The 10576-nt window shown below is 39.2% G+C and overlaps 1 long non-coding RNA gene and 1 other non-coding gene across 2 annotated transcripts; both read left to right on the top strand.

Moving 5' to 3' along the window:
* The first annotated feature begins 90 nt into the window (after nt 1-90).
* LOC150016077 (uncharacterized) lies at nt 91-3584 on the top strand. Its single transcript, XR_016510029.1, has 3 exons — nt 91-174; nt 2909-2942; nt 3346-3584. It is a non-coding gene; the product is annotated as an uncharacterized LOC150016077 (long non-coding RNA).
* Nucleotides 123-195, top strand: TRNAR-ACG (transfer RNA arginine (anticodon ACG)). The gene has a single exon. It is a non-coding gene; the product is annotated as a tRNA-Arg (tRNA).
* Nucleotides 3585-10576: the final 6992 nt, after the last annotated feature.

Below are 10576 nucleotides of genomic sequence, written 5' to 3'. Positions count from 1 at the left end.
TAAGCTTCAATCTCCCAGAATGCCTCATGAATTCACAGAATCTCTTTAATAGACTACACGTCCCATGAAACCCTGAAACGTAAGCTTGAAGTAGTATCACTGAAACACGCTTAATTGTCTCGGGGCCAGTGGCGCAATGGATAACGCGTCTGACTACGGATCAGAAGATTCCAGGTTCGACTCCTGGCTGGCTCGGTGGGACAGCTAACTTCTTATTTTTACTTCATGCGACAAGACCTTTACGGCACTTGTCTCTTTTATTATGCCATTTAAACTTTCCTCACTGTCTTCCCTTACCCTCATTTTCCAGTCTTAGCTTGATTGAATCCTGCCGCCGTCTTACGTCAGCTTTTTCCGTTACCTAATTCAGAGATAGTTCTTGTGTCACAACTTGGGTCCATCTGAACCCTGAGAAAATCGGGTTAATGGCTGGTACTCTTACAATAGGCTTTGTATGTAAGGTGTGCTATGTTTGTGAATAGTGGCAATTCAGCCACTAATTTCTCGTGATTCTTCGTCTCAAACACAAAATGTAAACACCTAACCACATAAGCACACGTGAAGACAGAAACAAGAAATTCACGGTGAGCAATTAACAGTAGAGAGTAGTCATGAACTCCCTTGCGGAGGCCTGAGAGAAACCTCATTTTCCTTTGTCAGTACCTGATAGAAGGATGGAAAAGAAGGAAAGGAATGAAGGAAGGAAATGTTATCAGAGAGACACGGCCAAAGTAGGTCTGCCTTAGGGCCAGCCTGTAGTGTGTGGGTTCTTGAGGTCCTGTAGGAAAGATTTCACAATTTGAGTCCAGGTGATTTTGAGAATTTGTTTATTAAGGCTGGGGACAGTGAAATAGAAGACTTAGGTTGTAAGAAGTAACAGGAGAGAGAGGACCTAAACGGTATTCTGCTTTGGATCCCTAGAAAAGTTATAGGATAGGAGGGAGCTAACGCAGTGTTCCGCTGTTAGCTCATGTGGTAAGTCAGTGAAAAACAGGGTCATGGAGACAGGATCAGGCGGTAAGCCCGTGTCAAACTGACATGGCCCACTTTTCCCCTGGCTGCAAGTCTCCTTGGGACCCTTAGAATTTAGGAGGAACTAAACAGTTCATGCCCAGGAAGGGGCACGAGCATTCTCTAGAGTGAACCTGCACTGCATCTGAGGGCTTTTTATCTTTTTTTATTTCTGTGGGTAAGAATCTTAGTGGGAGGGTTTTAGCAGAATACTCATTCGTTTTTCAGTTGCATTTAAAAAAATATGCTGATGCATCAAAATGAGACATAGGGAGTTTGGGGAATATTCCTTGGTCCATAATACTGTTTTATTTTCATCTTGAGGCTGTATGGCATTTAATGGAGTTTTTGTTATTTGTTTTTCTGACTTCATTTGTCCTTGGCTTTAGTTGGCACAAATGACATTAATTGGGTCTTTGCTCTTTATTTCACAGGCCAAGGAGATTTAAGGTATGTATTCTTTGGTTAGGGAGGAGGGGTACAAGCCATTCACTCTCAAGTGTCCTTGGCTAGGGGATATAAGTTCTTGCGATTCACCAGCTGGCTGTAAGTTGCTCAAACTGTTTGACCTTGTTTAATTTTCTTGTCTCAGTTTCCGCATTCCACCTGCCCAGGAATTTCCCTAGATCCTTACTATTCTGCTTCAGAACGACATAGGGAGTAGAAAGGGAATACCTGAAGGCAGGAAGCCCAGAAGTGCTGAGGGCTTAGTAGCCAGGATAGTAAGTATAAAACAACACAAAAGGCCCTAAGCAGGAGGCACTGACAGAACTTAGGGACCACCTGGCAGACAGACGTGAGAAAGAGAATTCTGGGGGTGATGCTCAGAGTTCTTGGTCTCTCCGTGAGACAAGAAATGACAGAAACCGGTTCCCGTATAATCAGGGTTTGGGGTTGGAAGTGCTGTGTTGGACGCCTAGGGGGCGCTGTGTAACAGAGAGTTGGATGAACAGTGACCTGAACCGGACAAGATTTGGAAATCGTCAGAAGAGAAGTCGTGATTGAAGCCGTGAGATTGAATTAAATCACCATCGCCCATGGGGGACAAAGTCCTGGGATACACAGGAAGGCTGTGGGTAGGATAAGCAGTAAGGGCCCTTGCCCCCGGACAATGAAAATGTCCCAAAAGGATGAAATTGCAAAAGCCAAAGAAGAAAATGCCAAAAGGAGTTGGGGGTGTTTTTGTCCCATCTTAGTCTTCATTTGATTCCTGCAGGTATTATTATTATTAGACTTTATTCCTTAGAATAGTTTTAGATTTACAAAAAAATTGAGCAGAAAGTACGAGTTACCATATGCCTCCTCACAACATTCACTTTTATTAACATCGTGCCATCAGTTATAGTACATTTATTGTAATGTATGAACCAATATTGAAAACATTATTAACTAAAGCACATGGTTTATTCAAGTTTCCTTAGTTTTTACCTAATGTCCTCTTTCTGTTTCAAGATTCCATCCAGGATTCCATATTACATATAGTTCTCATGTCTCCTTAGGCTCCTCTGGGCTCTGACAGTTTCTCAGATTTCTTTGTGTTTTAAAAACTTTAAGGAGTACTGGTCAGATATATTGTAGGATGCTCCTCTGTTGGAATTTGTCTGATGGTTTCTCATGATTAGACTGGGATTATGGGTTTGGGGGAGGAAGATCAGAGAGATAAAGTGCCATTTTTATCACATCGTATATCAAGAGTACATACTGTTGACATAATTTATGGCTGTTGATACTGACCTTTATCACCTGGCAGAAGCAGTAGAATTACACTACCCTCTACCCACTTCCATTGTATATTCTTTGGAATATATGTGCATCCCACACTTAAGGAGTGGAGAGTTATGCTCCCCCTCCATTACGGTGGAGTGTCTACAATATTTATTTGGATTCTTCTCCACAGATCTTATGAGTCGGTGGCTGTCCACAGGAAGTGGGTGAGTGCTCTGCTGACATTTTCAGAGATAAAATGGAGTTGTTGAGGATACTTGCTTGTTCTCTGCCTCAGCTGTGACCAACCAAACTGCATTCACAGAAGACTTGGTAGATGTTGTTTCTTCTTCAGAAGCTAATTATCTAGGTTGTGGACCATCTGTGCTCCTGGCATCTTCCTCCTCATGTCAAGCTGGCTGCTCTGTTGGTTGTTAACTAACCCATCCATGGGTGAGAGGGAGAGAGGAAAGGAAAATCTATAAGACAGTAATGTCAGCTTTGCCATAAGTTAAAATTATTTTCAAAAGGATTTGTGTAAAAAGAGTCTAGAATTTATGACTGTCATTAAAGTAAGTTTAGATGGGCTGAATTTCATTTGTCTGTTATGTCTTTGCTTTTTTCATTCAGAGTGGACTCAGCTATATGGCAAGCATAATGCTGAACAGTTCCCATTACTTCCATACCACATTGCTCCTGCCTTTACTACAGCACTTTCCTGTATCATAAAAACAAACAAACAAACAAACAGCATGTCTGTTTATATGAGCTGTAGAGAAGAAGCATAAGGAAAGGACTGAAAAAGAAACAGAGCATCTTGTAAAGGACTCTTCCTTGGCATAAAGTCAAAGTTGGTGAAATCTATTTATGCTCTGCTTTATCTGTTCTGCCCTCCACGCTGAACTCTTGTGCTCAGAAGAATGTGAATCACTGTTATACACATCCACTGGATGTACATCTTGCCTAGGATGAAGATAGAGAGATGGTACAACAAAAGGGCACATATCCTGGGTTAGAAATAATGTTACTTTTTCCAACAGAAGCCAGTGGCCAACAGGCCAGAGCATTGGAAACTCTTCTGTAACAGAAGGAGTACCTACTCCCAGATAATCCTCCAATGGGCCTGCTAGCATTTCTCACCTTCAGGCTCAGTTCTTCTACCTGATCTTGTTTTTATGTCCTTGTGTAAACACCTCCAGCCCATCATTGTAAACCCTCCTTTCATCTTCTCTTGTGCTCCCCTCTTCCCTCAGACTTACCTTCCTCCCCAGGACCACCTTCACTAACCTCTGCCTGCCCAGCCAGCCGTACTCTTCAATACCAAAATAATGGCCTGTTTGACCCTCCTACTGCTCCAAATTGCTGCTTCACAATCAAGGCTGTCCTCCAGCACAAAAGTGGCAGAGTTACTGAGGCAAAATAATCTGTGCTGATTTGCATTCTCTTCCTTGTCATTTTCTATTATACAGTATTTATCTGTCAAATAGAAAGTAGAAACTGTGCTGGAACATTGAAAAAGATGGAAAACTACCCAATTTGTTTATGAAGAGAGAATATACCTAATATCAAAACCTGTCAGAAATAGCACCCCTCACACACTCAAAAAAAACCCAAAGATCAATCTCACTTAAGAATATAACTGCAAAATCCTTAATAGTAACACATAAAATTGAACATTATATTAACATAATAATTATATACCACAATCAATTAGGGTTTATCCCAGGAATCAACACAAGGTTAGGTATTAGAAAATTTATTTATGTGATAGGTCAAAAATAAACCAAACAAGAAAAACATTTGATCATTTTTAATGTTTATATTATATATATTAGTTTTTTCTTATTTTAGAGCTGTGTCCTACATTCTTGTGTTATATTTGTCACATACATATACGATGGTGTAAGTAGGTCAATTGTGTGATAAAACTTCCCAGACTCTGTAAGGCAGGCATACCTCTTTTTGTTTATTTATTTTTAATTTTATTTATTTATTTTTAGAGAGAGGAAAAGGGAGGGAGGAAGAGGGAGAGAAACATCAATCTGTGAGAGACACATCCATTGGTAGCCTCTCACATTGCCCACAGCTGGGAACCTGGCCTGCAACACAGGCATGTACCTTGACTGGGAATCGAACCGGCAATCTTTCAATCCACAGGCTGGCACTTAATCCTCTGAGCCACCCCAGCCAAGGCTGATCATTTTTAATAGCATTTTCTATAAACATTCTTTTTGAAATTCTTTTAATTTAATTTTGAGAGAGAGAGAAACTGATTTGTTGTTCCACTTATTTATGCATTTATTGGTTGATTCTTGTATGTGCCCTAACCAGGGATTGAACCCACAACCTTGTTGTGTAGGGATGACGCTTTAACCAACTGAGCTACCCAGCCAAGGCTCTATAAATATTCTTAATAGTCTTAATATTCTTTATATATAAATACATATATGAAATCAATTTATGTAAGCATAAAATTTTTAAAAGGCTGTCTAGTCTCATCACTGTATTTAATATTATTCTGAAAAATCCAATATAATGAGACTGGAAATTGAAAAAGAGGGCATTATAACATTTGGAAAGAGAGGCAAATTCATCATTGTTTGCAGATGATGTGCTGTATACATGGAAAATTCATGAGAATCAATTCTAAAATAATGAGAATTGATAATAGAATTTAGAGATGTCACTTGATACAAGACAAATATTGGCTTGGCCAAAAAGTCTGTTTGATTTTTGCATAAGATGGCTCTAGTAGCACTTAGTTTTCTTTAACTTCATTCAAAACAATTTTGTTAGATTGTATTGTGACAGCTGTCATAGAAGCGTGCATTTAAAAAAAAAAAACATCAAAATCGGTGTATTTTTGTGTAGCCATTTTAATATTGAAGATGGAAGAAAATAAGCAACATTTTTGGCAGATGATGCTTTATTATTTCAAGAAGGGTAAAAACGCAACTGAAACACAAAAAATGATTTGTGTAGTCTATGGAGAAGGTTCTGTAACTGATCAAACCTGTCAAAAGTGGTTTGTGAAGTTTTGTGCTGGAGATTTCTCACTGGGCAATGCTCCACAGTTGGGTAGGCCAGTTGAAGTTGATAGCTATCAAATTGAGACATTGATTGAGAACAATCAACATTATACCATGCTGGAGATAGCCAATATATCAAAATATTCAAACCAATAAAGTTAGTGGTGAAAATGAAAACTTTGTCTTTTATTTTATGGAAAAAAAAGCATACGGACTTTTTGGCCAACCCAATATAAAACATTTGTAGCCTTCTTATATACTAAGAATAATTGATTAGAAGACATAATAAATAAATAAATAAATAAATAAATAATCTCAGTAACATGATAGTTAAGATCATCGCTCATGGAGCCAGATGCCCTACTCATTCATTTACTAACCAATGTGAACCTAACCCCTCTGGCTTGCTTCCTCATCCACAAGATGGAAATGTAAATCTCATAGAGCTGTTTGAGGATTAAATTAGTTAACACTGTAAAGCACTTAGAACCTATATCTGCACATAGGAAACCTTCAATGTGCCTTAGCTATTGTATTAGTATTTTCCCCATTCATAACTATTATAATAACACCACCATAAAAAAACTTAGCTGTAACCTTACTGAAAAATGTGAGGAACCTGTGTAAAGACAATTACAAAATTTTGCTGAGATATATAATGAAAGGCTGAAAAAAATGGAGAGACAAACCATGTTCTTAGAAGAAATGAATCTTTTAAAGATATTGATTCATACCCACTAATTTCTCATTTTTACAACATTCAGTCACAATTCTAATGGAATACTCTGTTATTTCATAAAATGATTCTACCATTCATCTGTAATAAAAAACAGACAAGACCAGCCAAGATGGAGGCATACGTAGACAGGCTGCGTCTCCCTCCACAACTGAGAAGAAATACAACTACTTCAAAGCTGGAGACAACCAGAAGTTCCAGAAAATTGAACTGCATGGAAGTCCAGCAAAGATATAAAGAAGAAATACTCATCCAGACAGTAGGAGGGGCGGGGCTGGAGGTGGAGAGGATATGGTGTGTCTGCAGCAGCAGCGCTGTGGCTGGCCAGCAGAAAGCACAGTCACACATTAGAAAAAGTAGGGAGGGACACCTGGGGAGCACTCCCAGCACCAGACCAGAGTGTGCAGATCATGGTTCTAGTGCCAGAGAAAATAAAGCCTCATTGCTTCTGACTGTGAAAACCAGTGGGGGTTGGGGTGGAGGAAGAAACTGCTAGTCTCTCAGCAGAGTCTGTTTGTTTAGGAGCCCCCATGGTCCCAGAACTTCTGCAAACCCACCCACTCTGGGAACAATGGCCAGGGCAACAGCTAGAGAGGCGCCAGTCCCATATGGGAAGTGGGAGAGGTGCCTGGAGAAGGCACAAGTGATTAGCAAGTGGCAATTTTCCGTCTTAGGCCCCCTACATACAGCACCACAACGTGGTGAAACAGGTCGGCTCCGCACTGATAGATACCTAAGGCGCTGGCCCTTACAACATAACATGTGTGGCAGCTCAACCTAAGACACAGAGGCAAACACAGGAGCCTGTCAAGTTGAGGAGACAGAGAAGTATGGCCCAAAAGAGGGAGCAGATCAAGGTTATAGAGAATTACTAAGTAACGAGGACGTAGCCAACCTAACAGATGTAAAGTTCAAAACACTGGTGATAAAGATGCTCACAGACTTGACAGATATGCTTGAGTATGGCAAATACATAAGGGAAGAAGTGAAGGCTATGCTAAGTGAAACAAAGGAAAATCCACACAAAACTAATGGTGAAAGGAAGGAAACCGGAGTTCAAATCAATGATTTGGAACATAAGGAAGAAAAAAACAGTCAACCAGTACAGAATGAAGAAACAAGAATTGAAAAAAACGAGGAGAGGCTTAGGAACCTCTGGGAAAACTTTAAACATACCAACATCCGAATCATAGGGGTGCCAGAAGGAGAAAAGGAAGAGCAAGAAATTAAAAACTTATGTAAAAAAATAATGAAGGAAAACTTCCCAAATTTGGTGACAGAAATAGACATACAAGGAGGAAGCAAAGAGAGTCCCAAACAAGCTAGACCCAAAGAGGACCACACCAAGACACATCATAATTAAAATACTAAAGGTTAAAAATAAAGAGAGAATCTTAAAAGTGTCAAGAGAAGAGAGTTACCTACAAAGGGGTGCCTATAAGGCTCTCAGCTGATTTCTCAAAAGAACTTTGCAGGCAAGAAAGGACTGGCAAGAAGTATTCAATGTGATGAAAAGCAAGGACCTACAACCAAGATTACTCTATCCAGCAAAGCTATCATTTAGAATGGAAGGGCAGATAAAGTGCTTCCCAGACAAGGTAAAGCTAAAGGAGTTTATCATCACCAAGCCCTTATTATATAAAATGTTAAAGGGACTTATTTAAGAAAAAGAGGATCAAAACTATGAACATTAAAATGACAACAAACTCACCACTATCAACAACAGAACTTAAAAAAATAAAAACAAAAACCAACTAAGCAAACAACCAGAATAGGAACAGAGTCATATGTATGGGGACCATTTGGAGGGATATCAGCTGGAAGGAGGAAGGGGGAGAAATGGGGAAATGGTGCAAGGATTAAGAAGCATAATTGGTTGGTACAAAATAAACAGGGGGAAGTTAAGAATGATATAGGAAATAGTGGAACCAAAGAACATATATGCACGACCCATGGACATGAATTAAGGGGGGGGTGGGAGTGCTGGAGGGAAGGGGAGTATTGGGCAGAGGGGAGCATAGGGAAAAGAAATTGGGACAACTGTAACAGCATAATCAATAAAATATACTTAAAAAAGAAAACAGACAAGAAAAGCAAAGAAATTTTTTGAAAAAGAGGGGAAAGAAGAGGAAATTTGCCCTTTGTCTCAAACCCTTTATGAAAATAAGCAACATATAAATAAAGGGTTACAGTGTACAGTTGGCACAAGAATAGACAGAATAAAAGAGCTAAACCAATAGTCCAGAAAAAGACCAGTTGTATGTGCATGAGTGTGTGATTAAATATATAAATTTAATTTGTGATAATAATAACAGCTAACACTTATTTTGCCCTTATTTTGTGTCAGTTTGAAAAGCACTTTACATTCACAAGAACCTCGAATCTTCACAAGAACCTGTGAGGTAGGAAGTGTTGTTCATCTACGGGTGAAGGAACTAAGTCTTAGAGAGGTTAAATGACTTGCCACCCTATTTAGGGCCATAGATGGGGTAAACAAACCCAAGTCAACTGACTCTAGAGTCTTTGATCTTAACCTTAAGACATATCGTCTATAATTTCCTTTCTAGAAACCTATCCTAAACAATCTTCACAAACTAGGACAAGATTAATTAAGAAAAAAGCTTAGAGTATCATTTTTTTATGATTACAAAAAATGTTAAGAAGTTAGATATTCTATAGGGATATGATTAAATAAGTCATCAATGCAATGAAATCTTAAGCAACCAGTAAAATCAATGTTGTCAGAGAAAATTTAATAATGTAGAGAAACGCTCATAACATGCCATTAAGTGATACAGATTACAAATTGTATGAACTGAATGACCTCAGTATATAAAAAAATTCCTATTTTCCAAATTCTTTATAATCATGTTTATATTTTATGGAGAAAATTTTGTAATGTGTATAAAGTCTGTGATCTCTGCCTGGTCTTTCTGCTTATTTACATCCTTTTCTTTTGAAGGCCTAACCAAGGCTCCCCTCCTCTGTAGGCTCCTGTAACTCTTTAATTTTCAGCAGTTGCTATCGCCTCATAGCAATTACATTAATAGTCCTCCTAGGTGGACTAATATTTATGAAGCCTTACCACATGCCAGGCACTTTAAATATATAATCTCACTTAATCTTCAGGACATAAACTTGAGGGGTATAAATTTTTAATACACCCATCTCATAGATGAGAAAACTAAGGTTAAGGGTCTTGAACAAAATTATACTTCATTTAAATTGAAGAGCCAAACCCCTAACTGGTGTGGCTCAGTGGATTGGGTGTTGTCCCACGAACCAAAGGGTCACTGGTTCGATTCCTGGTCAGGGTGCATGCCTCAGTTGCGGGCCAGGTCCCTGCTTGGGGGTGTGTGAGAGGCAACTGATAGTTTCTCTCACACATTGATGTTTCTCTCCCTTCCTCCCTCCCTTCCCCTCTTTTTAAAAATAAGTAAAGTCTTTATTTTTTTAAACTTTATTGGTTTATTTTTAGAAACAGGAGAATGGAGGGAGAAAGAGAGGGAGAGAAACATCAATGTGTGTTTGCCTCTTGCGTGACCCCAACTGGGATCTGGCCCACAACCCAGGCATGTGCCCTGACTGGGAATCAAACCAGCGACCCTTTGGTTTGCAGGCCAGTGCTCAATCCACTGAGCCACACCAGCCAGGGCAATAAATAAAATCTTTTAAAAAAATAGACATTCTGACCCGATGTAGCTCCAGGGTGATATAATGTGAAGTACATAATGCCATCTATTAACTATTCTTTGCAAAAAATGTTTACCCTGAATCTAACAAAGCCTGTGGATCTACTTCCAGTTTATAGGAAATGTAGGCTTATAAGACTAACAGAACTTTTTGGCAACAATATGAATATTATAAATGCCTTGGCTGGTGTAGCTCAGTGGATTTGAGTGCCGCCCTGTGAACCAAAGGATCACCAGTTTGACTATCAGTCAGAGCATATGCCTGGGTTATGGGCCAGGTCCCCAGTTGGGAGTGTGTAATAGGCAACCACATATTAATGTTTCTCTCTCTCTCTTTCTCCCTCCCTTCCCCTCTCTCTAAAAATAAATAAAATATTTAAAAAAATAAATATTATATATCTACA

This window comes from Furipterus horrens, unplaced genomic scaffold (genome assembly GCF_987537825.1).
Source record: "Furipterus horrens unplaced genomic scaffold, mFurHor1.1.pri manual_scaffold_3, whole genome shotgun sequence".
Classification (NCBI taxonomy): domain Eukaryota; kingdom Metazoa; phylum Chordata; class Mammalia; order Chiroptera; family Furipteridae; genus Furipterus; species Furipterus horrens.
Note: the sequence above shows the minus strand (reverse complement) of the source record. Positions and strands in the feature narration are given on the sequence as shown.